The 27,046-nt window shown below is 37.3% G+C and overlaps 1 protein-coding gene across 1 annotated transcript in view; it reads right to left on the reverse strand.

Annotated features, from left to right (window-relative positions):
- Positions 1 to 16,966, reverse strand: part of CHRM3 (cholinergic receptor, muscarinic 3) — a 191,172-nt gene extending 174,206 nt beyond the window's left edge. Inside the window, exon 1 of the mRNA XM_009997576.1 lies at positions 16,852 to 16,966. The gene's annotated coding sequence lies outside the window, so the exon portion shown is untranslated. The remainder of the gene's footprint in view (positions 1 to 16,851) is intronic.
- Positions 16,967 to 27,046: the final 10,080 nt, after the last annotated feature.

A 27,046-nucleotide genomic window follows, 5' to 3' on the forward strand; every position in this document is an offset into this window, starting at 1 on the left:
TCTTTCCCTTCACAAAAATCCTCATTTGTTTTACCATGTTCGGTGGGAAACACTGATTGAGAAACTTGATTCAAGGCTTTGGGCTCCTTGATGAAAGGATCAAACAACATGCAGCTGAGCCAAAGGTTGCACAAACCTCTTGGATCTGCACAGTGGGGCCCAAAGTCCTGCATGCGAGAGGAAAAGTTGGGATGGGATCCTGAGAAGCAGGCTCCACATAGCAGTTCATGCCTGTCTATGACGGACAGCATTTCTCCCACCTACTTTGGCTGGGAGAACAGATCCACCTTCCCAGGGTCTGGCAAGGCTGCAGGAGAAACAATTGTAATTCTGCAGTGTCCCACCTGCCAGGAAATAAAGAGCTGCCATAAAGTAACCTCAGGACATGCAAGTACAGCCACCAGATGTGAGAAAGAACATAGCAAAGACAGAGAGAATAATTTGTTTGTGCCTCATCAGGATGAAAGAAAAGCTACTAAGTAAATTAATGAGTTGCCTCTATGGACTGCATTCAACTAGCAGTCTCATGCTACAGAGGAATTATCTTTGCCATGGCTGTACGAGTGGCTAGAGTTCAGAAAGCTGACAAATCATCAAGTGGGAGAACAGAGACTTCAGGTTAAAAGTGAATCTTAAAGTTTCAGAGCCTGCAAAAATAACTAGGGGAAGAAGAGAAGAGGCACTTAAACACAGGACACAGTCATAAAATAAAAAGAAGAACAATTTAATCCGTGCATTCAGCTTCATGATTGGGTGTAGGATTAGCTGAGAAGGGGAACTGCCTGAACAAGAAAGACCAAGCAGGAAAATCAATACCCTGAACATTTTTTTGTCAGATTCAAGTGCTTCAAAGCTGTCAGAAAAAGCACTTTTAACATATTCTAACATATTGCTCTTTAACATCTAGATCTGTTAATTTTTTGTGTGCCAAGACTGTCATAACATACCTTTCAGGTACTGAAACATTCCTAGCCATTGTCTGTCCAGCAGTTGTGATGTACCCTGTTCAGAAGGATGATTTCAACATACTTCCCGAGTGCTGCCTTTTTGGCCCTACTCTGTGGTGCTTAACTCAGTTATCACCAAAACAACAGATTAGACTACTGAGGCCTAGCAGCCAGTAGAAAAAAGACTCAGTTCAAGGTACAACACTTTCTGTCCTGCTTTTCCTGATGCAGGTAGCTGCTCTGTTAAAAAGCTACAGATAAGAAGTTCTGTATTTGCTTGTTGAAGGGGATGCCATATGGATAAACAATGCCTTTCTTCATACCTGATTAGATTTAGCTGACAATGAAGCAGTCCTGTTATTTTGCTACGCCACAACATCGTATTGGTCTCTGATAAATTACTGAAGCAGTTGTGCTTCTAAAAATCACCCTGTTTCTGTTAACCACTGAATGTGTGGAATTAGTAAGGTGAGCTTCAGATACTGAGATACCTGATATCAAAGGGCCATAAGATCCATTTAATAGATTTATGAAATTCATTATTTCTATTTCAGAGCTGTTGTGGAGTCCAACTACCTTAACGATTAAGAGTCCCTTCTAACTCCTGAACTACATTTATAACAGTTTATACCATTTGGTCTTGTGTAAAACTTACTCTTCCTTTTGATAAGGTTTGGTCTTTGTTGCTCGTTTTCAAAGATAATGATACTAAGAGAAAAAAAAACCAAACAAAACATCCCAAAACAGGACTACCACCTCAATATAGCCTACATTTTGAAAGTAGCAGCAAACAAAGCAATAATTGGTATTGATTCATAAATAAACCCATTAGCAAATGGGGAAAAAAACACAACCTGCTATGTCTTTCACAAGCAAGAAAAAACTAACACTATAGTGACCAAAAAGGCCTGCATAAAAACAGAGACACAGATGAAGCAGAGACTTGATCAAATAATCAGAGCTTATTCATGCCCTCCTAGAGAACTAAGTATTAAAGGGGTCCCCCCCAAAAATAAACAAAAAACCCACAAAAAAACCCCAACAAAACCACAAGCAAACAAAACACCAAGAAAAATCAACAGAAGGGAAAAAAAAAAAGAGTAAATTTCTATTTGTGTTGAAGTTTACTGTAACTCTCATTTGGATGTCAATTTAATAATTATTTTGCTAAATTTGGTGACAAAACTAAGCCTAATCAGGACTACTCCACTGCTACCACAGCAAATTTAACCCCTTTCCAAACAAAAAGGGAGGGCTCTGAATGATCTGAGGAGCAAGGAGCAGAAGCAAGCAGACAGTGTTGGCGAACAGGGGGATGGGAACTGTACTGCAAAGCAGTGCCAAGTCTGGGCAACATCCCCACTGTGCTTCACCTGCCACTGCCCGGGAAATCCAGCCCAGGCATCCCCTTCTAAAAAGCCAGGTTACAAATCATTCATGGCTTCCAGGCACTGTTTAACCCCTTTTGTTGGTGCCATGCAGCTCAGTACTGGCTTCCAGTCCTGATGCCACTGCAGTGAGACACAGCTGTACCTGCCACTGCAGCCCGGGATCAGATTTTGGGCAGTCAACCCAGCAGACAACTGATTCTGACCTCGGAGGAAAAGCAAGATGGTGGGCTGAGGAAAGATAACCATGTCAGCATCATAGCTGATGCATGGCGTAACCAACAAGTTTCATTTTGCTAGTGCTGGGACAGACAGAGATCTTAACAAATATTAGATGTTATATTGTCTCCTACCTTCCACTATGCATTGGTGCAACTCCTTCTGCAAGTAAGATAAAATAATTTGTTTCCAGAAATAGATTCCATCCAATCTGATTTTCAACCAAGGCACTCCAAAACACCTTACTGAAGTTAGTAACTCTTCACTTGACCCTATTAAAAAGGTCATTATCTTAGGTCAAACTAGATGTGGTTCAAAGACCAAATTATAAGGAATATATTTACAGATTTTTAATAAAAAAACAAACAAACAAACAAAAAAACCCAAAAAACAAAAAAAACCCAGCTAAATAGCTGCATAATTCAAAAATATATCCACATTTCCCACTTTTTTTACATTTGATCAATCTACAGTTTGATACACTGCCAGTTTTTCCTCCATTTAAACTCCTGAAACTCACTCCTATACCAGTCAATATTAATCCACATACTTTTTCCAATTTTCAAGTTAAATTGAATCGTCACATCTCCATGTTGAAACACAAAAAAGCTGACACAAATATCATAACTCTGGGCCAGATTAACCAAGCAGGGCTAAGGAGAACAGTTCACAAATTTGAACAAGTAGATTGTAACACAGAGATACGTAAATATACATACAGTAGAGTCGACTGCTTTGATTATATTTTGCGTGACCCACAAGATGGGCCCTCAAAAGACTCCTAGCAGGAAAAACAATAAACAGAGAGCTCAGACAGCTAATTAATATTGGTAAATTTAACTTCTACCCTAACACGGTACTTAATGTCATCTGCATTCTGTCAAGGAGTAGATGCAGACAGTTCTGAAGCGTTATTAGTAAATTATTTTCATTTTCCCCTTTCCCTCATAAACAAAACACCATGATGACAGAAGCTGCTTGACCTACTTTCTGAGAAGCAGATTTCCAAAGAAGCACCCCCACTCACCCTGAGAGAGCAGAAACTTTCTAATTTCCAATAAAAAGTACATATGTACTTTTCCTTTCTTTCTTTGCAATCTCCTTCTGCCTCCCCTTATCCCCCCATTATTTCTGATTTCTGCTCTATTTTCTTTACACATCTAATTTACGTGTAAAGACACAAACCAGCTACTAAACTGACTTGCTGGCCTTTTCCCATCGTGTCACAGATGTTTTTAATTAAACTCACATATTCTTTTCCTGAATTATGTATTTTAATTTATCCTTATGTTTCATTAATAGAGGACAAACCACACAACTACAGTGAAAACACAGACATAACACTAGTTTTCCATCTTTCATTATGATATGCCATGAAACACGTTTTCTCCAGACCTCTACAGAGCTTTAAGAGACTGCAAAAGAGCTCTGATAAACTTTCTGTGAATAGCACAGAAGTGAAGTAACTTCCTGGAAATGTCTACTTCTCTAACTTGCAAATATGTTTCTTACCCGGAGTATTTAACATCTGAACATCAGCAAGTCCCAAGTCATAAAATGACACCCTGCCATGGAGCTCCCCTTTGAAACCTCAACAGTAGCAACTGCTGCACAACCACTGCTTCAGATGCCCAGGCTTGTTTTATCCTTGCCTTTAGCTTCACCAAATGCCTGTTCCTTCCATTTTGCTCCACCTTGAGAGCCTGTGGAGCAACCACAGGTTTTTCCTACTGAGCTTGTGCTGGGACACAGCAACCACCATCCTTTCAGCTGAGTCAGGAGATCTCTGCAGAAATTAAGTGGGTTATTGCCAGCAGGTGCTCATGTATTTGGGAGTAAAATTCTTTTGCCACAGTAGAGGATTTTTTAAGCTTTTCTTATTCTTAGTGCAATTCCTCACATAAACTGGGTGGCACAGGAAGACTCACTCTCTAACAGCTATGTTAGTTTCACTGGAATCACTCCCATATTTAACAAGGGGGAAAGGTGATGGCTTGTAGCTTTTAGTTGGCATAAAACACTTCCCCTTGGAAAAAATCAACATAGCTTTAAAATTACATTCTGGAAAAGCAGCATGGATTTAGTTGGAAGGGGAGAAAAAGTAATTGCAGAATTTAACCTTATTTTGAGATGCTGAAAAATGTTAACATGAGTTTAGAAAACTTAGAAAAAACTCATTTTTCAAAAACTCCTAGAATCTCTCAGCTCCTAAGAACTGGTGGGGATGGACAAAAACATTCCTCCTCTTGGTTGCTTTTTCACCTATCACATCAGGAAACTTATTAATGAAAGCATTTGAAAAAATATTTAGTCCATCAAGTTTGAGAAATGTCTAGTTATTTCAATCATTTAGTTCAGACTGAGCACTAGTAGCTTTTTAAGTGCATTGTATCACATACCGTGGATGGGTTAAAGCATTCTTAGCAACAGCAAAGTGAGATTATGACAAATTTATTTGCACATGAATATCAGTGTCTTGCTTTGGCATTCTTCTCCTATATGACTAACTTAAGGAAAGGGAGAAGAGAGGCAGAAGTAAAAGCTTTATTTTACTTCTTCAAATAATTAGGGGCTTATCAGTAATCAGACACCTTATAATCATTAATTCAATCTAAAGTTCGTAGAACACTGAGAGCAAAAATAGAAGTCAAACTTAATCAAAAGCTCTGTCAACAATGATATGGCTCACAGAAATGTGATATAAAAGCAGCTGCGCAGAACAGTTTACGAGCAAGTTTTATAGCTTTCTTTAACCAAATAGAGGGAAAGTCAATGTTAGCAGTCTCATAATACTCAGTGAAGTGATGATAATATGACAGCATTATTTATCCTTTGAAATAACAGCTGAATTAGCCCTTATCTTATAAATGGCTCAGGATTGTAGACATATGTAATGACAGAGAATGCATGCAGCGCTCCCATGGAGTTACAAGCTCCTTCTCTCTCTGATCTGCGTCATCCACAAAAGGCTGAGAGCACTGGACAACGTTGCCCCCTGTAGAGTTGCCATGTCCATTCTAAACACAGAAATGAAGTAATCCCTTCCCAAAGAAACGTCCTCTGAAAAATGGTTAAAGGTTCTTTCTCGTCCAAACACAATGGACAAGAAGTCCATTGCAATGACCCTCTTAAAAATTCTTTTTTAAAAATAATCCATCTTTCTTATTCAAAACGTTAATATACTTGGAAAAGGACTTAAGTAGTGCCCTGGACCTACAATCTACGGTTTCTATTTATTGATTTATTTGACAAAACTGATCTTCCTTATTTTGCACAGGATAGAAAACTGGGAAACTTCTCATAATAAATAAATAAATAAATTTAGTCATTAACAGTTAGGCTCTAGTTCTTTTTTTTTTTTTTTTTTTTAAATTGTACTAGATCTTTAACAAACATGGTGAGCTTGTGCTTGAATCAGCTCAAGTATGTACATTTTCCAAACAAAAAGAAATCTGCTCCATAGTTGACTCACTTTCAGAACTAAATCATATGCATTACTATCTTATGACCTTGCTCAGAGTCAACAAAAAGTCATGTTGCACTGCAATTTAATATACCTCCAAACTTCTATTTGGCTAGAACAATCCCTTGATAGTTACTAGTGTTATTCTTCAGAGACCTGATTTTCTAACACCAACAACTGCATTTATTTAATCTGAGTTTTTCAGACTCATTGGCATAACCTGCTGCAGATGCTAATGTGATGCTTCAGGCTCTTGTTGGAGAGGTGGTTTGATGCCTCAATTCTCATAGAAGTCTCCACTTTGAAGCAGATCCTTCACTTCCTTCCTCTCCCTTGAGTATAATCACACCCACAAATCCTCTCTGAAAAGCCTTCAGCCGCTCTTTAATAGCTTTGTAGCTGGGTAGCCTATAAAGAAATTATTTTCCTAACATGAAAAATGCTCTGTCCTTCTTCTAATGTAGTAAAGCCAAAATATCAACAATCTCTCAGGCAGAAAAAAGTAGACTAGGAGACATTTTAAACACCTCATATATTACTGTAGTGTTACCTATTTCTAACTGGAATAATTTTTTTTCCAGGCATTTGAAGCAGCGCCACCTGGAGGACGGAACACAGCAGCTGCTCAGCTGTGCCAAGCAACAAAACAAGAGGAAGAATTAAAGAACAGCGGACTACACAATTGAAACGTAGCAAGCAGGTTATTACACAGGACATAATACAAGTTGAAATCTGGTCAAGATAACCCCAAATGGCACATATTCTTTTATTAGTACAAATGGTTGAAACCTTGCTGTTCTTTCTTACGCAAAAGGTTTCAGCTTTAAAGCATGACATTGATTAATTAGCACTATGCAAGAAGTTCTTACATAACGCACAGTCAAGCCATTAACTTCACTTGGCTGAAGATGAAACTCGGACTGTAAGTATTAAGTCCTGAATAAAGCTATACATTCTCCAAGGAGAAATAATTTCCACACCCGCATTGCTGCAGTGAAACACTGACTATTGAAGAGAGCACCATTCCAACTCATTTCACTTAGGAGAGGAAATGAAGACTGTCTAATCCATGGAAAACTGCAGATGAGTAAATATGTTAAACCAGTAAAGCTCTTGCTAGGGAGATGACATGATAAAGACACTGGAATTAAAAAGTATTTGGATAAGAGCTACTGTACTGAGCAAACATAGGCGAGACTGTAGTTTGACACTACACTGAAGCATCACTGTATTTTTATAGTTGGTTTCGTGCAAGGCAAAAGAATCTAACAAAGGCAAAGATTTTTATTAGGTCAGTTCATATACGCAACATGAAAGGCAAAATGCAGCATGAGCTTGTCCAAAGCAGAAAAATTGTTTTAAAAAAACCCAGTAAAATAATGACAAAGATTTGCTAGAAAACAGGTGACACAGGGTTCAGTATCAGAGAAAATATATTGTACAAACTAGTTAAATGAGTATTACTGATATACATTAGTCTTTTCCATTAGCAAATAGAAAAAGTAGAAAAATTCAACATGCTGCTCATATAGAAAAAGGCAGCAGGTAGAATACAACACAGCAAGTGTGTTATTTTTGTGAATGCAGAACCATGAAGCAAACAAAAGATCTGAAGAACACCACTGCTTTGGATTAAATACTAGGATAATTGAACTTTTTTTTTTTATTATTGTGCTACATAACACTGGTTGAAGTACTTTATTTTGCAATCTGAAAGTTTCTATCCTTTTGAGAGAGTCTTTATGTACTTAAAATGTAGAATCTACTTGAACAAGTACAGTTGCTCCAGAGATACAATTGCTATAGCTCCAACAAAACGAAAAGAACTATAGGAAGCACTTAGCTCTTCATGGTTATACTGGCATGTTTTATCGGGAAATTACAATATTGCTTTTGGAGCCAACTCCAAAGGATAATATAACCCCTTGTAAGATAAGTATCAAAGATGGATGTAAGAGAGGAATTGCCTCTGGAGTTGCCTGCCTCTTCGTACTAACAACTTGAGAAATACTAGATGAATCCTACCTTTATTATAAAGATCTATGCAATAAGAGATGCAGACTAATTGATTCAGAACCCAGGTAAAACATGCATTTAAAAAAAAAAATAGTATCAATTTTCTTTTAAAGGAAAAAAATTACTTTGTTTGCTCATTTCCCACAAGGATGATCCTCTTTTTTTTTTTTTTTTTTTTTTTTTTTTCCCACCAAACAACTTATTTCTTAAAGTGTCTCCGTATAATTTAAAATACTCTTTAATCTTTTTTATATGTGTGCATGTCTATATACATATATATACGGAAAAAAGACATCAATTAGTGACACTGCAAATTGAGATATAATAGCATGTATTAATGCTTAGAATAATAAATAGTGTCTCACCAAGCTAGTGGTACAAACTATTCAAAATCAGTATTCTATTGAATCTAAATTATTATTTCCTTAACATTAACATGGTACAGAACTACTTTTGATATCAATTCTATTCACTTCTGCATTTAAGCAAATAATTTAGCAGAAAAACTAAAATTTACCAAGAGAAATGCTTACCCACATAAAATTATAGCGCAAATTTGTTGCTAAAAACCACTATAAAATGCACTCAACTCATAAAATGCAGTCAAAAGACATATTTATATAAAGCTGTAGAAAACACTGTAGTACAAAAGCAAATAAAATGAGAGGAAAGCTGATAAAAAGAAGTGTTACCTGGCTTTATGAAATGCAGACATTAACAGAAGGATATTTCAGATCAGGTTGCCATTTCTTGGTCAAAAAGCAACTTCACAGAAGTTTTCAGGATTTTATGCTGGTTTAGTCCAACTTTGTTAATTCTCTGGTAAAGAAGGGCATCCAATAGCATTTACATGTAATTAGAGTCTGAAAAGATTATTGTTATAAACAGTAGTGATTCTATTAGGAAGCATGACCGCTCTACTTGTAAAAACCTGCACTGATCTAGTTTTCTAGCAACAGTTCTGATCTCAATGAGACAGATTCCCTTCAAGCTAACAAGTTGCCAACATCTACATGCTTCTACTGACAACAGTAAAAGGGGGTGGGAAAGACTTTTCTAAATTTCTGAATACATTTACTCAGATTTAATATAAAGCTCATCTAAAAGCAATGAATGCAGAATTGAACTGTGGATGCCTGCTGTAACAGCATGCATTAAACTTATGAATCTCATTCCTCCCCCTCTCAAGCACTTGATTAATCCTTTCAAAAGATTTTGTTTCCCTGAGCTGAGAAATGTAAATTGGTTTTCAGAGGCAATGTCTTTTCTACTAGTTTCCACTTTTCTGTATTTGTCCTATTGCTGATGCTGACTAAGAGAATAATCAAAGTTAGAGGAGATAGGTACCATATGCATTTAATCAGTTGGGAGTCACAGAACTGCAGCAATTCTTACCTGTTTTCTATATTGTGCTTTGCAATGGTACTTTTGAATGAGTCTTAAAATTATTATGCTTAATTCGGACACGTCCTTACAACAGTTCTCTGCTATTAGGTAAGTTACACAACACTGCTATGTTGAAAATAATTAAAACTAAAATGACAAATTAACCCATAACTCATTGTAAAGGTAAATTATGGTGGCCTGTGTTGTTCAATGGTTGCCAAAGAGGTCCCACTGGCAAGTGCACAGCTGACAGTAAAATGGGAGGAGTGCTGACATGATTGATGGCAGAATCACTAGCTGGAAAGACCTTTCTACTCCTGAGGTTTGGGCCAACAGAAACCTCATTACATTCCCCAGGTGTCAAGGTGGGTTTGTGGCACAGAATAACCCTAAGTGCAAGTAAGGACGGGGAGCGGAGAGGATGGGCAGACAACCCCAGAAAGGGCAAAGCCACAGCTGCTTTCATCTGCCTGGAATGGAGAGACTTCCCAAGGGCCTTAGAGCCAAGGAGTGGCTGGAGAGCTGCCCAAATGAGAGGGACCTGGGTGTATTGATTGACAGCTGGCTTAACATGAGTCAGAAGTGTGCCCAGGTAGCCAGGATGGCCAATGTTATCCTAGCCTGTATCAGGAATAGTGTGACCAGCAGGACCAAAGAGGTGATCCTGCCCCTATACTTGGTCTTGGTGAGGTTGCATCTCAAGCACTGTGTGCAGTTTGGGACACTGCAGTAAAAGGAGGACATCAAGGTGCTGGAGAGGGTGCAGAGAAGGGGGGTCTGGAGAACAGGTCTTATGAGGAGAGGTTGAGGGAGCTAGGGCTGTTCCTCCTGAAGAAGGAAAGGCTGAGGGGAGACCTCACTGGTCTCTATAACTACCTGAAAGGAGGTTGTGGTGAAGTAGGTGTTGGCCTCTTCTCCCTAGTGACTAGCAATAAGACAAGAGGAAATAGGGTCAAGTTGTGCCAGGGGAGGTTTAGATTGGATATTAGGAAACATTTCTTCACAGAAAGAGTGATGGAACAGGCTGCCCAGGGAGGTGGTGGAGGCACCATCCCTGGAAGTATTCAAAAAATGGGCAGATGTGGTCTTTTGGGAGATAGTTTAGTGTTCTCGGGGGTGTAGGGCTGATGGCTGAACTTGATATTCAAAGGTCTTTTCCAACCTTAGTGATTCTATGATTCTATGACCCTGGGTTTTATAAATACTCATCAGTATTCTAAATATTTAGATGACAGGGAGGGGAAATTGAGTCTTTTTCAATCTTCTTTTTTAGAAAAATATTACTTACTCTGATTATCAAAGGCCTGCTTTCCTCACCCACCATTGAGGTCCCATAGCTTTTAAATATCTCAGTATTATTTTGTTTATTTCATAATTATATGCAAATAAAAGTCTAGGGCCAGCATATATATTTATCTAATATAAACCTCAAAAAGCTACAAAATAATAAGCATTCAGAAAGGATGTTGGCCTGCTAACTAAAAAAGAACAAAGAAAAAATACCTGATTGCTCAAAGCAGCATACTTCCTTTATTATCCTTTTTTTTTTTTTTTTTCAGAAGTCCCTATTTAATCCTGTCTGTGAGAAACTACAGGAGTTATCATACTCAAGGTTTCTCAGGGATACTGCACTCTGGCAATCAATTCCCACCAAAAAGAAGAGGAGTATGTTTTGTCTTAAAAAGAAACAAAGTTTCAAAGGCACATTCTGGGGGGCTTAATCCTAGGTAACTTTAAGGTCCTCAATTTTCATAGCAAGCATTTAGCACAGTATCTCAAGCTAGGTATCCAGAATTAAAGCTGTGTAATTAATCACACTGTAAGCCAGCCTGCTGTGTGGGTCAGAAGTGTAAACAGGCAGGAGAGACGATACCACACGCAGTGATGCCACGTACCTTCTCCTGTTAGGCTCTGCCACCCAGAGAAACATGAAAGGAGAACACACAAGCACAGGACAGCAGATTTGCCTAACACTTACAGAGGCTGAAGGAAGCAAAATTCTGAGGTGAACAACTAAAACTGAGCAACCTAAATCATACAAAACAGCTTCCTCAAAACTCATCTGTCACCACCAACCAAGAGGAACCCAAGTGAAGTGGTGAGGATGCAAGTGCTGGCATCTCCTGGCCTCCAGACTTGCACGTAAGTGATGGTGACCAGATACCTGAACATGTATTTCAGTGCTGTGAGCATGCCAGTGTGAGAACACAAATGGGTAACATCAACTCGATTGCAGATTACCTAAAATAAAGTCACCTCTCCCTTCAAAAAGATCTCTCACTGAGTTACATGCACTAACATCCTGCAGGTCAACAAGGTCTGACTTTGAGGGGAGGAGAGGATTTGGGGCTGCTAGGTAAATAAAGGCAGTTGATCACCAATATGGCCCATATCCTAGATCACACTCCATTAAACCCACCCAGCTTTCCAGCATCATTGCCTGTCAAATCAATAATGGGCTGGATAGTTCTGTACTGAATAACTTGGTTCTGCATTGGAAACTTTACCTTCATAGCAGAAGAATAAAAAAAAACACTAATAGATCTGAAGCATTCACAGTATATTCTTATATCACTAATTATTAATGAGAAAAAAAGCTAAATTAACATATTAAGGACAAAAAGAAACAAGGTGTTTACTAGTACTTGCATGTGGCTTTTTTTATCATAACAGAACTGGCAAAACCTTAGTCTTTTTGTATAAAATGGCTGTCACTGGATTTTTTTCAGTAGCATATAGAATTTAAACACAACAGTAATGTTACCACAGAGCCTCATTCCAAGCATCTTTACTCATTTACTATTTTTTTAATGCAAAAAGCCTACAGAGGTAGTTACTTGGCACACATAATTTATGAATTCAGAAGAAAACTATGCACAAATTCAAACCTCTAGAAAGTGAAAATACTTCCCTGTTTCCATTCAGATAAAGAAACTGCTTGCAGCAGTTCATTTAAAGTCAAATCCTATCACACTCACATTAAAAGGATGTTCTTTAAGAGCAAACAAAATGCACCAATCTGTTGACTAGAACATCCATCAGGACACACTAATAGAGAATCATTAGTCAAGATTCCCTACTAATAGAAAAATCATTAGTAGACAGCGTATCAGTAGCAATGCCTCTTAGACTACTGAGCCTTCTTTTAACCAATACCTAACTCTGAGGCGAGTGTCTCTGAATCTTTTGAAGCCTCTGTGGCATAATTTATTCAAGACTCTCGACATAGTGCAGTCCTTCTGGATCACAGTATCAGCTTGAAAATTAAGTACAGAGAAGCATGCAGAAATTAAAGTAACAGGGCAAAGGGGAGTTCTTACTTTATCTGAAAGTACAAAGGTAGCATTAGAAAACCTCGTTTAAATTCACCCAAACCTGAAATTTTCAAGACAAACAGTAAAAGGTATTACTCTGTTTCTGTTTATTAGCTGCAGGCATCTCAGTTCAGGATATATCTCAGTAGGATTGTGAATACTTCCATAAATAATGCATGCTTCATTTTGATTCTCTCAGTGTACCTGCTATGCCATTTACTCTGGCATCCAAACAAAGCCTGTGATGTGTTCAGACAGCCCAGCTAGCAGGTGGCATGGCAGAACGGACCCAGATTCAATGAATGCATCTGTGTGAGCTCTGATAGAGAAACAGCCTAAGCAAAATCAAGTGGCAGTCTAGAGAACCCTCAGTTTCCACAATAAGGAGTAAACTATGGAAATAACAAAAAATTACCGGCTTAAATACTTATTAATGATGATTTACACTTAAAATGGAGCACTTCAGTTACAACACTATGTGTAAACTGTGACACATTAATACAGAGAGGCTGAAATGAGGACAGAAGCAGAAAATTCCAAAACACAAGCTTTCCATTCCTTAGTGTTGGTATAGAAGGTTTCATTACATAGTTTTTGACATACTGTTTGAGTTGAAAAGTTGAGATCCAGAGCTAGACTTTCTCCATGTTTTCTTCTTCACCTGGGGCATTGTGTTCAGTTTTGGCCTCTGCAAAAGGATGCAGACAAGCTGGAGAGGGTTTAGATAAGGGCCACAGGGATGATCAGAGAACTGGAGGCCCTGCCATATGAGGAGAGGCTAAGAAAACTGGCTTTTTTCAGCCTTGAGAAGAGAAGGCTTACGGGAGACTTCCTTACCGTGTTCCAGTACTTAAAAGTGTGGCTACCAAGAAGATGGAGATTCCCTATCTACAAGAAGTCACATGGAAAAGACAATGGTTAATGGGCACAAGTTACTCTTGGGGAGATTCGAATTGGACACAAGAGGCCAATTTTTCACCATGAGGACAGTCAAACATTGGAATAGTCTTCCAAGGGAAGTGGTATATTCCCCCACATTGGACAGTTTTAAGTCTCAGCTTATATCAACTATAGTGGTACCTAGAAATGTTGGACCAGATGATCCTTGAGGTCCCTTCCCACCTGCCATTCTATGATTCTTGCTTTCTTTAGATCAGGTAACAAGAACTGTAACACTACCTAGCAGTTGCTGATAACTTTATGGGTGTTCTGAACCACTTGTCTTGTTTGTAGATGTACTGACTTTTAATATTTTCTATATTATCTTTTTAATTATCATAAATGTCTCCTAAACAGTACCTGGCATCTGCTCTTCATTGCTTCTTTGTCATCCTGTGCTGACTTTACACAATCAGTATGTTTAGGACAAAATTAAGACTTTCCACTTTTTATTGCTGTTTGGTGCTTTGTGTTTTGTTTTTTAATCTCAGTTGCGTTGACTGCTTCCAGCCACAAAAAGCTGCCAAAGTTGGTATCAGCTGGTCCAATGCAAAATGCAGACACAGAAGACACTCGGTAACTAAAGGCTGATGTACTGTTTTTGGGGGTTGGGCTAGATGACTTTTAAAGGCCCCTTCCAACCCAAAGCATTCCATGATTTCCAGTATTCCTTCCTTGTAAGAGATTCCATTTCCCTTTCACAGTAGTTCTCCTTAAATCCCACCATCTCCTCTAAAAGCCTGACTTCATCATCTGAATCTATCTTTCTGTAGTAGGCTTCCCTGGTCTAGCAGCAAATAGACTACAGAATTTGGGAGCAAATTAGAAGTATCATTATCATCGTTATTTTACAGATTCTAGAAAGCAGATGACTGTTTTGAATACTGTTTCTTCTCTTGTATGTTTTGAATTTGAGGATTAATTGATTAATGCTTATTTAGTCTCCAGATATCATTCTGCAAGCTAGTGTAGGAATGGTAGAAAATCCTCTAGTGCTTCACATCATGTGCGGTGACATTCAGGTAACTTCCTGATGTCCACCTTAGCTTGAATCTGATTAGAAAGAAGCAGTGGGGTAACTCACTGAGCTTTTGAGAGCCTACATGAGTCCTGAGTAGATACAATAGTCAGGGGAGGGTGAAGACGCCCTTTTATGCACACATCCTCTTGGCTAGGAGAGTCTGACTACAAAGAGGAACAATCCTGACAAACAGACTGCCAAAGCAAGCAGTGTTTTTTTAACTGTCAAGGCAACATAAAACAGCCTTTCTTTAACAATTTAAGATTTTGTCACACTATATTTTTTCAATTTGTCCACAAAGGAAACACTGTGGATTTGATTTTGTTCTGAGGCTAGTGGACACAGAACAATTGTAGTAAAATATGGTGTAGCAGATCTTTGGAAAAGGAGACAAAATCCTGCAGTGTTTACATATATGGGTAGACTTCTTTTTCTCTGTTTAAAGAATTTAGTTCTTCCACCAGATCTGTCACAAAGCACATGAATCAGTGCACATTCCAGATGCAAAAACAGGCTTAGAAATGTAAGGCAAACTGCTGATAAGGAAGAGGAGAAAAAAAAAGGTCAAGTCTTTGAAACAAATCAGCCAATTCGGCAAACAAAAGCCTGGTTAGGGAACAACGCAGAACTCAGTGAACACTAGGGAACTGCCCTGCAGAATCACAGGGGCCTAGATAACACATCAAACACTGTCTTCTTATTTTTTTCTCAATAACTTGCCAGCAGAAACAAGCATGGAGACATTTTCTTGCTCAGTATCTAGCTCCCAGGTTTCAGAGTTGTGTGGATCATATCTAAGAGATATATCACTTGAAATGCAAAGCGAGCTGAAATCGGTATCAGAGAGGCAGGCAGAAAATGCCCTTCAGAAGACAGAAAAGATGTGTTATATGTCAGTCTTGTTCACTGTATAAATCCCTACTTCCGCCAAAAACCAACAGTAACCAGTTTGCTGGTAAATATTTCTATCTGTTTATATGAGAAGATTTAAATGTATTTTTCCATTATCAAGTACAAACACAACTCTGGATGCTGTATTGCCTCTGTCTTAGTTCATTACAGTACGTAAGCATATTATAAGGATGGTTGGGATTAATGCCATTAATTTGTCTCTTCTATTCTCAATGCTTGCATCTCACTGCATTTCTCACTACTTCTGTACAAGGACACTGAAATCTGGAATGGGAACAGAAAAGCAAAGGTACCTTTTGTTCTGCCATGTCCTAACTTGAACCCCAGACACAAATTTAGGGTAACTAACATGTAGAGATATAATTTTAACAATGGCTAAGCAACCATTCCAGAAAATTCCATATCATTCACACATAAACTTTGGTATAAAAGCAATGTCAAAACTCTTTAAAAGGAGAAGAGCAAGACAGTGGGGATTTTAATCTAAAATGCTTAACCTGAAATTTGGAAAGCAGACTGGGCTGCTATTTCTGTTGTGTTAAAGAGCAGTCAGTGGAACATTTGGATATCCAAATTTGGTTTGTCAATGCATTTAGCCAAATGAACAACTAGTGCTTTGGATTTCATTATTGCATGTCTGGACACTGTAAATCAGAAGTGACAGTTATACTATGAGGAGCCTTGCTTTTATTATTATTGTTTATACAATGCTTAACATTGCTCACAGATACTATAATCAGAACAATTGTAGGCAAAAAACATAGAAGCAGTGTAAAAATAAAACTGAAAGCTCTTCTAAGTATTTTTTCCAATTTACTTTTTTCTCTGAGTTTTGAATTATAGTTGTAAGATAGGTACAGTTATTTTGTTCCTAAATACACTGTGGAACATCTGATACCAAAAAGAACATTTGGCTGGAACCTAATTTGAACCAATACACTTCATATGGAGGTGAAGATGCTTTCAAGCAGAAAGGAAAGATAACATTTCAAGCTGTGTATCAGGTTCTTTGCACAGCTCCAAAAGCATTCAAAAGAATAAAATCGTGTACATTTATGTTTTCAAGTTAAGTTTTTAAAACATCCTAAAACAGCTTAAGGAAGGAAGCTTTTTATGTATTCCATAAATTAACAGCTCTAGGCTAGTCCCTATGAAAACACTGGGAACAACATCTAATGCAGGTCACTGCAATGTTGAAGTTCCTTCTCTTAAGTATTTAATAGGTACATAGAGGAACAAAACTTACCATGGGCAAGGAAGAGGAGAAGTATGTATCATGTTTCAGATGACTGTAAATCATCCAACTGGTAGCCCATTATACCATACACTGATGAAAACTTTTGCCATAACCATCAAGATCTTAAAAACAACAAACACAAAAACAAAACAAACAAAAGTTAATCAGACATTGAAAAAGTGAAAACTGAGTGTTCATTATTTAAAAATCAAATTTCACTGCTCTTTAAGCATATTATTAAAAAGACAGAAAAGAGATTGATGCACACTATCACCATCCAGCAAGCACTTTGCTTAACAATCACTGCAATATATTTTGCTTAGACAGTTAATTTGCAGTTATTTTGGCTGTCAGCTGACTTTTCAGGATTCAGATCTTTTATTAATTGTTGACTGATGCTAGCTTATGTGTCAGCATTTTACTCAAACCAACATTTTCAAGCACTACTATACTTTCCTTTTTGTTTATTTATGCAGGACCCAAAAACAAATACAGGCTGGTCAGAGAATGGATTGAGAAAAGCCATGAGGAAAAGCACTTGGGGGCATCGGTTGACGAGAAGCTCAACACAAGCTAGCAATGTGCACAGAAGCCACCTGTATCCTGGGCTGCGTCAAAAGAAGACTGGCCAGAAAGCCAAGGGAGGTGATTCTCCCCCTCTACTCTGATCTTGTGAAACCTCATCCAGCGTACTGCATCCAGTTCTGAGGCTCCCAACACAGGAAGGACATGTAGCTATTGGAGCGAGACCAGAGGAGGGCCACACAGAATTCCCAGAACTGTCTCGGAATTCGTCCAGTTTTGGTTTGGGGTTTTTTTGGGGGGGTTTGTTTGTTTCTGTGGGTTTTTTATCGAAGGAAAAAGGGATGGGAGAGTTCTACCACTCTTGAAGCATCCCATTTTAATAGTTTCAGATTTAAATAGCTCCTCTCAAAAGAGATTTTTTTTACTTCAGTTGTATTTAATGTCAAGTCTTAGGTTAAAATAAAGTCAAGACTAAAGTGAAAGTGTGATCTAAGCACAATGGTTCCTCTTTCACGGAACATTTTGTAAGTGGGGTGTTCCAAACCCCCTTTTCATCAGATACAGAATGAGATTTCAAACATCTTTCTGAAGTGGGATTTTGCATTTTCCATAGATCTGCACAGATCCTAAAAGCTAGGAAACTGATATTCTTTTCATCTTTAATGTGGAAAGCTTAGGTGAAACTAATAATGTTCAGACCAATTTCTACAGATTCTTTTTGTCTGCATCAATCACACTTTTCTTTTTCCTCCTTCTGCTGAAATTCTACATCTAAATTCTGTTAGTAGCTTATGGCAGCTACACGACCCTCCCAAGCATTTCAACTTTCTGGTCTGCCTTTCTTCTCTAAAAACCCATTAGAATGGGTTCATCCCATGTTGAATTCGGGCTCAGCCAAGTGATACACAAATCTATGAAAACTGGATGGGTATAAAATGTCCTCAAACGAATTTACTAGAAACAATTCTTATCCAGTTTTATTTTACAATGTAAATAAATTCTTAATCATCGCAATGATAAGAATATTTTATCGTGGTGGAGATCTCCATTAAAGTCAAAATAAGTAAGCTTAGGAAAAGGCATTGTACTCACATACAATATTTTTTGTGCATTTATGTTTTGTATGTGCATGGTCTTACAAATACTTTTCTGTACTCGTTTTTAAATGTTCTTTCAAAGGACAAAATCACCTATTTTCAAGTATAGTCAGGATTGTTCAGACAATCAGCAAGTTCAAGCAAATCCAACACCAGGATACTTACTGGTTCTATTTCTCACATTCCCAGTGTCTTTTCAAAAATAATTTGTCAAAAATTCTGATGTTTTAAAAGCACTACAAACTTTTTAAAGTTTAAGTTTTCTAAAGACAAATTTAAATTAAAATTAAATATGTAAAATGTGGAACATATTACTTATTTGGGGTCTTTTACAGAATATTAACTTTACTTTCCTCAAAGTCTGCAAGAATCATATCTTTATGACAAGCTCTTCTGATAACTTAAATAAAGTGATCTACTTGTTATTTAAGTTAAGTGACTTTCTTTTCATCATTTCCAACTCTGAACTTATGAAAGGGCAACAGCCTGGCCCTGCCAAGACAGTGAGGTAAGTAATCTCATAATTAGGTTTTCCCTGACATTGGTCCTTTATCAGGTTTAGAATTCCTTTAATTAAAGTAAAAAACAAACAAACAAAAAACAGACAAGAAAAAACAAAACAACAAAAACACCCCCCCAAAAAAAACAACTCCAAAGAACAACAAAACCAGAAAACGTGTGTGTGTTAAGAAAACTGAGGAGACAATATTCTGCTCTCCTAGTTCTTCTCTTTAAGAGTTACACAATTAAAGTGAGAACTTAAAGCCTTTTTTTATATCAGCATATGTTGCCCTTCCCCTTAAAGCAGTATCTTCTCCAAAATATTCAAAAAAATTGCATATTCTTTGCCATGTAAGGAGCTCTAGGATGTAGGAAGTCATCAAAGTGCATAACAAAGATGGACTGATCAAAAAACTGCTGCAGTCACATTATAATTTCTGAATAACTAAACCTTTATTTAAATAATTACACTGTCATACCTTGTGCTGTAAAGTGCAAAGTTACTAAAACATTTTAACAGAAGCCCCTGGCCATCATTCAGTTATATGATTGAGGGTTTTTCTTGCAGGACTAGATTCCCAACGTGCTCATAAGGATGCTTTAGTGATCAACTAAAAAAGCTGGAAATGGTGTTTATTTATTCTGCTGACCACCTTAATCCTTCAAGAAGGTATCTGTAGAGCCACAACAATACAAGTTTTGGCCTTCCTGTGGCATTTTGACTGCCCATAAAATTAAAAGCCATAAAAAGACTTCTATGTTTTCAAATGCTTTAAGAACATGAAAGAAAAATAAACTTTGCAAGGATTAACATCGTGTAATTTTTGATAACACATAAAGGCAATATCCACAATATAGAGGCTTTTTAAGGAAGCTACTAAATACTTGTGAAAGTTACAAAACAACTGAAATGCAAACAACTATAAATCTGCTCATTGTAGCCAGTGTCTTGATGTGTTCCCAGCTCTTAAGTGGCACAGGTGGACAGTAAAAATTCATTTGTGGCTTCACTAATGAACACAAAACACCTGGTTAAAATTAGTCACACATAGAACTACATGAAATGCAGCAGTTCCTGTGCATCAGCATTATTGGAACTGCACATCTCTGCAGTCAGCCACAGCAAGGTCAGCAGTGCCCCAGCACAGGTACAGGGACTGGCACCAATAACCACATCCAGCATGAAGAGTTGCCTACTCTGAGAGCAGAGGTCCTAAGGGCAGTCTCCAAGAACAAAGTAAAGATTTTATCCTGGTTTCACTGCTCAGAAATATGAAGACAGTTTTAGACTGTACAAATGTCTCACCACCAACTCCACAAGACCCTGTCTAAAAAATTCTGAGTGTCTTTTGCAGCTACAGAAGTATCCAGATGGAACATGAATTAGCAATTGATTGAATTAACTAGAAAAGTTGCTTTGAAGGAAGTAAACATTATTGACAGAAGTTCCCAAGCATTGTTCTCTGTTGAAATCTAAGCTGTCATTTCAATAAGGGCAAAGGTGGTGTTTTGGTTTTTTTTCCTAACAAGCAATCTGCTCTGAAAATTAATTAGAAACCTCAGGTATTTTGCATGTATTTCACAACCACCAAAAGACTAATCTCAAATATTTGACTGCAAATTGCTCCATTTGTACCGATAACATTCATGAGCCACTTGCACACCTTTTACAGTCAGGTTGTACAAGCCTGTCTCTGAGCTGTTCACCTGCCAGGGCAGAGTGCCGTGTGGTCATTCATCCAATTACTGCCTCTGCTACTCTGTATCCATCCTTCCCAGCCAAAATACAGTGTCAATATTGGATTAATGTTTAATTGCTGGATTAATTAATGTTCATTCATCAGAGCGTATCACTGAGAAGAACATTTTGCGTACTGGTACCTCTACTTCTAAGCATAATTCTTGACCCTCATTTTTTTGTGGATTTTTGTTTGTTTGTTGTTGATTTTTTCCTTTTAAATTAGTCAAATCCATGGTTACTATCCCGTATAACATAAAAAAAGACAAGACCAAAACCCAACAGTTCTGCCAGCTACACACTGTGCAAACCAAGATAGACACATTGTGTAAATACATAAAAGTGCTAAAGAGCGTTCATGAAAAACACTCAACCTACAGCTTGTTTTAAATCACTGAGTATATTCAAACTGATTGCTATTTATACACTTTTCTGTATTTAAATCAAAGCCCCTCATTAGGTTTAGTTATGCTAAGATTTGCATCAATGCCATTCTAAATGCCAATCAATTATTGTAACACACAGAGGAAGAATAATGCATTAATTGTTTAAAGAAGGAAGAGAATCTGGATGTGTTTTTCCCCTTATAATGAACAAAACTGGATCATATCCAAATGACCAAACATTTTGGCCCTTGGAAACTATTTTAACTGTTGTTTAAATAAAAATTTGTTAAAAGTCATGAATATGCAATATTTAAAAACTGTGGAGCAGCATATTATTGCTTGAAACTCAAGTTTGTTGTAACAGTGGGACCTTACAATCACAATGTCTAATGACTACTGACTAAAGTGCTTTTTAGTCCTTATACAAACTCTACTAGCTACTGACCTGTTTTCAAAGTGTAACCAATTCAGCTTGAAGCTACCAAAAAAAAAATGTACCAAGAGGTCAAAGAACATAATTTTTCCAATAAAATGCTATTTTCCAAAACAAGAAAAAGTAAAGAAAAAGAAAAAAAAAAAAGTAATCAAGCTGCATTCAGAGCACAGTTAATTAAAAGGGCATCTGGCAACATGTGTTGCTAAAAAAACCCCACAAAAACAATAAACCACTGAATGTTCACACACAAATTATTGGTACTAATTTTTTAAACAATATTCTGTCTGTAGAAGGAAGGATCCTTCTACACCTGTGATCCGTGAACAGTGAGTACTGTTTGCAGTTCAGCAAGTGAAAACTGAAATATAATTTACACTTCCCTTGCATAAGTCTTTGCTTTTTCTTCTATAAATGATCCCTCACTTTACTACATCCTCATTCAGTGTTTGCAATTAATTTAGGATTATTTGCCTCAAAACTTCATTGATACTGCTTGAAAAATCAAGTATTTGTATCTTCATATTCTATGAGCCAAATAATCTTTTTGGGAACAACTGAAGTTCCTGTGCAGCTTACACAACTGTTGTGCTATACAACAGTCAAAACCAAACCAAACTTTTCATTTACTGTTATTTCACAGAATCATTCTGTTTGGAAAAGACCCTTCAGATTATCAAGTTCAGCTGTTAACCCAGCACACTGCCAAGTCCGCCACCTTTTGCCTGTGTAAGATATGAATATAGTAGCAGGGTAATGAATAAAGCCAAGAGTTGATGGTGTGAGCAGATATTCTACCATCTAGCAATAATGGTTCATTAAGAAAACAAACAAACAAACAACTCTATACAGGAAATAATCTATATTCAATATTGACTGTGAATAGAGCTTCAGAGCAGATCACAGTTCCCCTGGTCAGCTTGCCCTCAAACAGATGCAACGTGGTTGTGTTCAACATTTGCCCCCAGAACTACTCCTCATGAACCAGTGTTAATTAACAATGACATCTAAATATGCCAGGCATATCATTACTTGTGGAAAAAATAAACAAAACTTGAAATACCACCTATACGAAACAGTAGTAAAACATGCCTAGCAGAAACGATGTTGGAACATCTTTATTGCACCTCCTCCTTAATGCATCTCAACTCCAGCAATGTAGACTTGGAATCAGAAGTGAGAGGATGATGGCCTGTTTTTTACCCCCTCAGAAGGGTCATTCATCCTCCTCTTCATGCGTATGCAGGACACCCAACTTGGTGAAGCAAATATCTACTGTACACAGTAATTTGGATTACCAAATAGTAAAACAATCGTCATTTCTTGGGAGTAAATATAAAATTTAAGACATGGGGGAAAGAAGGCAGCCATTGCAGCATGTGGACTACCAAATGAAATCTCACTATATAAGGTAATTTAAGCAGTCAGTAATTGACCATTATGCAGTGCACAGATTCATTACCTTACAAATAAAACTATTTCACTGTTTTCCATTCATGGCCTTCATAGTAGTTGTCTTCACTTGGCAATTTTTGATGTTACATGTTTGTCTGGTGTTCACTTCTTGCAATTCCCTTATGGTCACCTACTTGGTTACTCTATAATAGACTTCCTCTGGTGCCTCAGACCTTGCACAGTGTTTTCTTCTAAAGATACATGTATGAAATGCTGATTCCTCCTCCCTGCCTCAAAACCCCAAAAATATAATGAGAAGGAAAAAAAGCTTGCACTTCAGAATGGAAAATAACTCATCTGCATCATTTGAGAATTACTAGCAAGACAAACTTTCCTGGTACTTTTTCCTTCAGAAATACCCTGGATAGTCAAATATATTCCCAAAACATCACACCCTGCTCTGCTGTCTAGCAGTAAAACAGGCACTGAGTTCTCAGTTCCTCTGTGCACTGATGCTGCTTTTTGCTAAAAAAACCATACCACCAGCTTGTAGCATGGTCAGCATTTATGCACTTATAATGGTAGAGCATCAGCCAAAACTCCCAGGGATCTTACATTTGGAGGTTTAACCCAGAAATACATGGGAACTTCTCAAAGGATGATGCAGCAGATAGCACTGGATTAAAAAAAAAAAGTTGGGAAGAAGTTGAGAAGTAGCGAGACTTCACCAACCTTGTACATGGAGGAGTAACCAATCATTTGAAGTGTTACTTTACCCTGGAGCTCGCTAGTGGTGCTCTAAGCAATTCACAGGCTGTCTGTTTAAGGTAGCAGCTCTGGGGAGAGGGAAGGTTAGAACCCCAAAACAAAGCATTTGGGAAACAAAAAAATTACCTTTGTCTCTTAGGGAAGGGAGTCAGCTGGCCCATTTTTCAGATATTTTTTCCAATAATGGAGATACCAGAGGCACAGTTAGCAAATTTTCTTCTCATTGCTATAAAAATTGTACTGTAAGTAGCATACCAAAACTGGGAGGAAAATCACAAGAGATGGGAAGAAAGACTTAGAAAGTTTCATTACATTTGTTTTTCTGTGAAAATAGTGTATGGTAAAGTCACTAAGGAACAAGTAATTTTGCTATAATGAAAAAGAGGTACGATGTTCAAAAGCTTTTGAGGTAACAGAATACCCATCAGTTCACAATATATGCAGCTCTTAAAATTGGTGGGCAAATTAGTTCAGCAGATATCTTCTGTTATTAAGGCATATAAGTACAAATTGTACAAAACCCAGATAGTCAAGTTATACTAGTGATTTTTACGAGTGATAAAATTCAGTGCTTAAAACCCCATTTTTATTTCTGTTTTAGCATAATTCTTATTGTAACTTAAAACCAGGAAAAAAAAAAAATCAGCAATATTTTCTCTCAAAACTATGACTGCTTTGCTTACGAAGATGTTGTTAGCCAAATCTGAATATCTGTTTTCTACATTACTCTTGCTCTGTGCTATTATAGTGTCTAGGATGGTCCTTTTTGGGGGGGAAATCAGAAGAGACAGGCAGCATTTTTCTACTAATAAGATATAAACAAGTACGATAATGAATTCTTTTACTGCCAAGATGTAACATACTTTCCTGTGCTGTAGTTTTATTGGTATTAATTATGAGAATAAGTTACACACAAAAAATCATTAAAGAGAGATTAAAAGCTCATGCTATAAAAGCTATAACCTAAAGAATAACCTTCAGCTATTAAAAAAAGTTCCCAAAAGGTAAGCAAAAACAGGCTACATATGGAGGGGTAACCACTTCATAAACTCTCGGTAGATGTCTCAAGAACCATATCATTCTTGTTTTGTTTCTGTAGAATAGGAATTAGAAATTTAAGTCATAGTTTTCAGTCTTCAGTAGAATAATTTCCTTTGAAACTTCTCTTTTATGCAGATGAAAGAGGTACTAAGACTTGGGCTTAAGAGACAGCAGTATGTGTACAGTCAAAATAAAACTACTCCTCAACCTCTCAGTGGATGATAACTCTGCTCATTCAACCAACTGAGCTACAGGTTTCTATGCCAATGGATTTTTCCTACTTTCAAAGACTAAGAAAGGATGTTTTAGTCATTGCAAATTTACACTTTGAGGAAAGCCCAGAAAACCCAGCTCAAATGCTGATTTTATTTCCTCACCTGGTAACCAGGCTCGAGGAATTCAGTATGCGGTCCGCAAACTCAGAAACATCCCCACGAGTACAGCAGCAAAGTCTCACGCTTCCTGCTATGAACAGGCCAACAAATTTCTACTTGCATTAAGGACAGCAGGCAGTGTGTAAAGAAAACTGCTTTAATACTGTGTTTGAAAAGGAAGAAGTGCTATGGTGAAGGCTCAAAAGACAGATTACCCTTTTCTTTTTTTCCTACATTCTACTTCAAAATTCTATAATAAAACAAATAGAATAATTAAATAGAAAATCAACAAAGATGCTTTTGTCAAACCGTAATGTTCTTCTGCAATCACAACTTTATCCCTCTATCCTTATTATTTGTGATTGTTACTTCACAATACTCACAGAAACTCATGACTTGTTAACTGTGCTTTATATAAATAACCAGATAATTGTGTACTTACAATTTCTATAATTTCACCCTGTTCTTCTTTCTAAATACTTAGAAGAATACATCTGAAAGTCCAGTACATCTTTGTTACTCATAGAACATACATTGCTATGGTATCAGATATCAAGTTAAAAAGCAGATTTCATATATTCAGAACAGAAATATCACATTGAGCTTATCAAGCCGTCAACCAAAATGCGCAATGGCTACCTAGAAAATTACAGCACTAAGGGTCAAATCTTCTGTTTTCTCCATCCAAATCCTACTGGCATAAACTGTAAATGTGACAAAACTAGTGATTGAGAGGAAATATAGATTACATGACTTCATGAGACAGTGAAGCTAAATAGAGTAAAATAAGCCCAAGTGATATTTATTGCCACCTCAGAAGCGATAATTTGGCTGCAACTACCAAAAACCGTTGAGGAGTCCTCTATAGAAGAAAAAGCCTCATTTGAGAAGGTAGATTTCTTTCACCAAAACTTCATTGAACAACACACTAATTATACATGGAGAGACAGAAGAGCTGAAGACTGCATCTTGCTTTCTAAAAAAAACACCATTCTCTTTTAAAGCAAATCACCCACAAACTCATGAAAGCAGTGACACACTCAACAATCCTGAACAAAGCTGAGGAAGTACATGCGAAAATAACTGTGGGGTTACCTCCCAACTGCCTTCTATAGGTAAGGTATCTGGGGAGGAAAGAAAAAGAGGAAGGGGGGGGAGAAGGGGGGAGAGAGAAATCTTGATTACCTATGTGAAATTTACTTTCAATATATCTGAATTAAATCTGTAAAGATGAATACAATCTCCATCTAGAATTGCAGTACTGTGACAATGCTGACAGGGTAAGATCTGAAACACACTGACTTTTCCCTCCAAGTTAACCAGCAATTCTCTGGTGACAGGGAACTGTGTTTATATTTTAGATGGTGACCAAGGTAAGTCAACAAACATTTATGATCATCTCTTTCCACACAAAACAAACAATTTTTCTAACATATTTTGTTTCATTAGAGGTTTCTAAAGGCAGTAATTGAAAATATATGATTTTAATTTCATTTTGTGGAATCTGTGCTGAAATTCACTTTGTACATCCAGCCAAACTAAAGATTTTCCTGTCCAGTGACATGAAAACATTTGATTCTCCCAAAGATGCTAAAACCTTCCTTCATAAACGAAAGCACAGGCAACCAAAGCAAGACAAATTCAGACTTCCCAATAAGAAATACAGGATTACTAATTTTATTTCATATAAGACATTAACTACATCATGAATTCTCCATATTTAAGTTGTTTCTTCCCAAGTACAATTTATGCATGGGTAATCTGTTTTCTTCCTTTAATGTTTTCCTTTCCTTACTTCTTTGTCAGGCTTGAAATAATCTTTCATGGCTTTTTTAACACATCTTTTCAGAAACTTGAAGGAATGTAAGAGTACTGCACTGCCTCAGAAAGGTGTTCAAGGAGCTTAGTCATTTCCAACAGCAGCCAAAAGGAAACGTCCACGCAAT

The sequence above is a fragment of the Chaetura pelagica genome, unplaced genomic scaffold (assembly GCF_000747805.2).
Source record: "Chaetura pelagica isolate M959 unplaced genomic scaffold, ChaPel_1.0 scaffold235, whole genome shotgun sequence".
Taxonomy (NCBI): Eukaryota; Metazoa; Chordata; class Aves; order Apodiformes; family Apodidae; genus Chaetura; species Chaetura pelagica.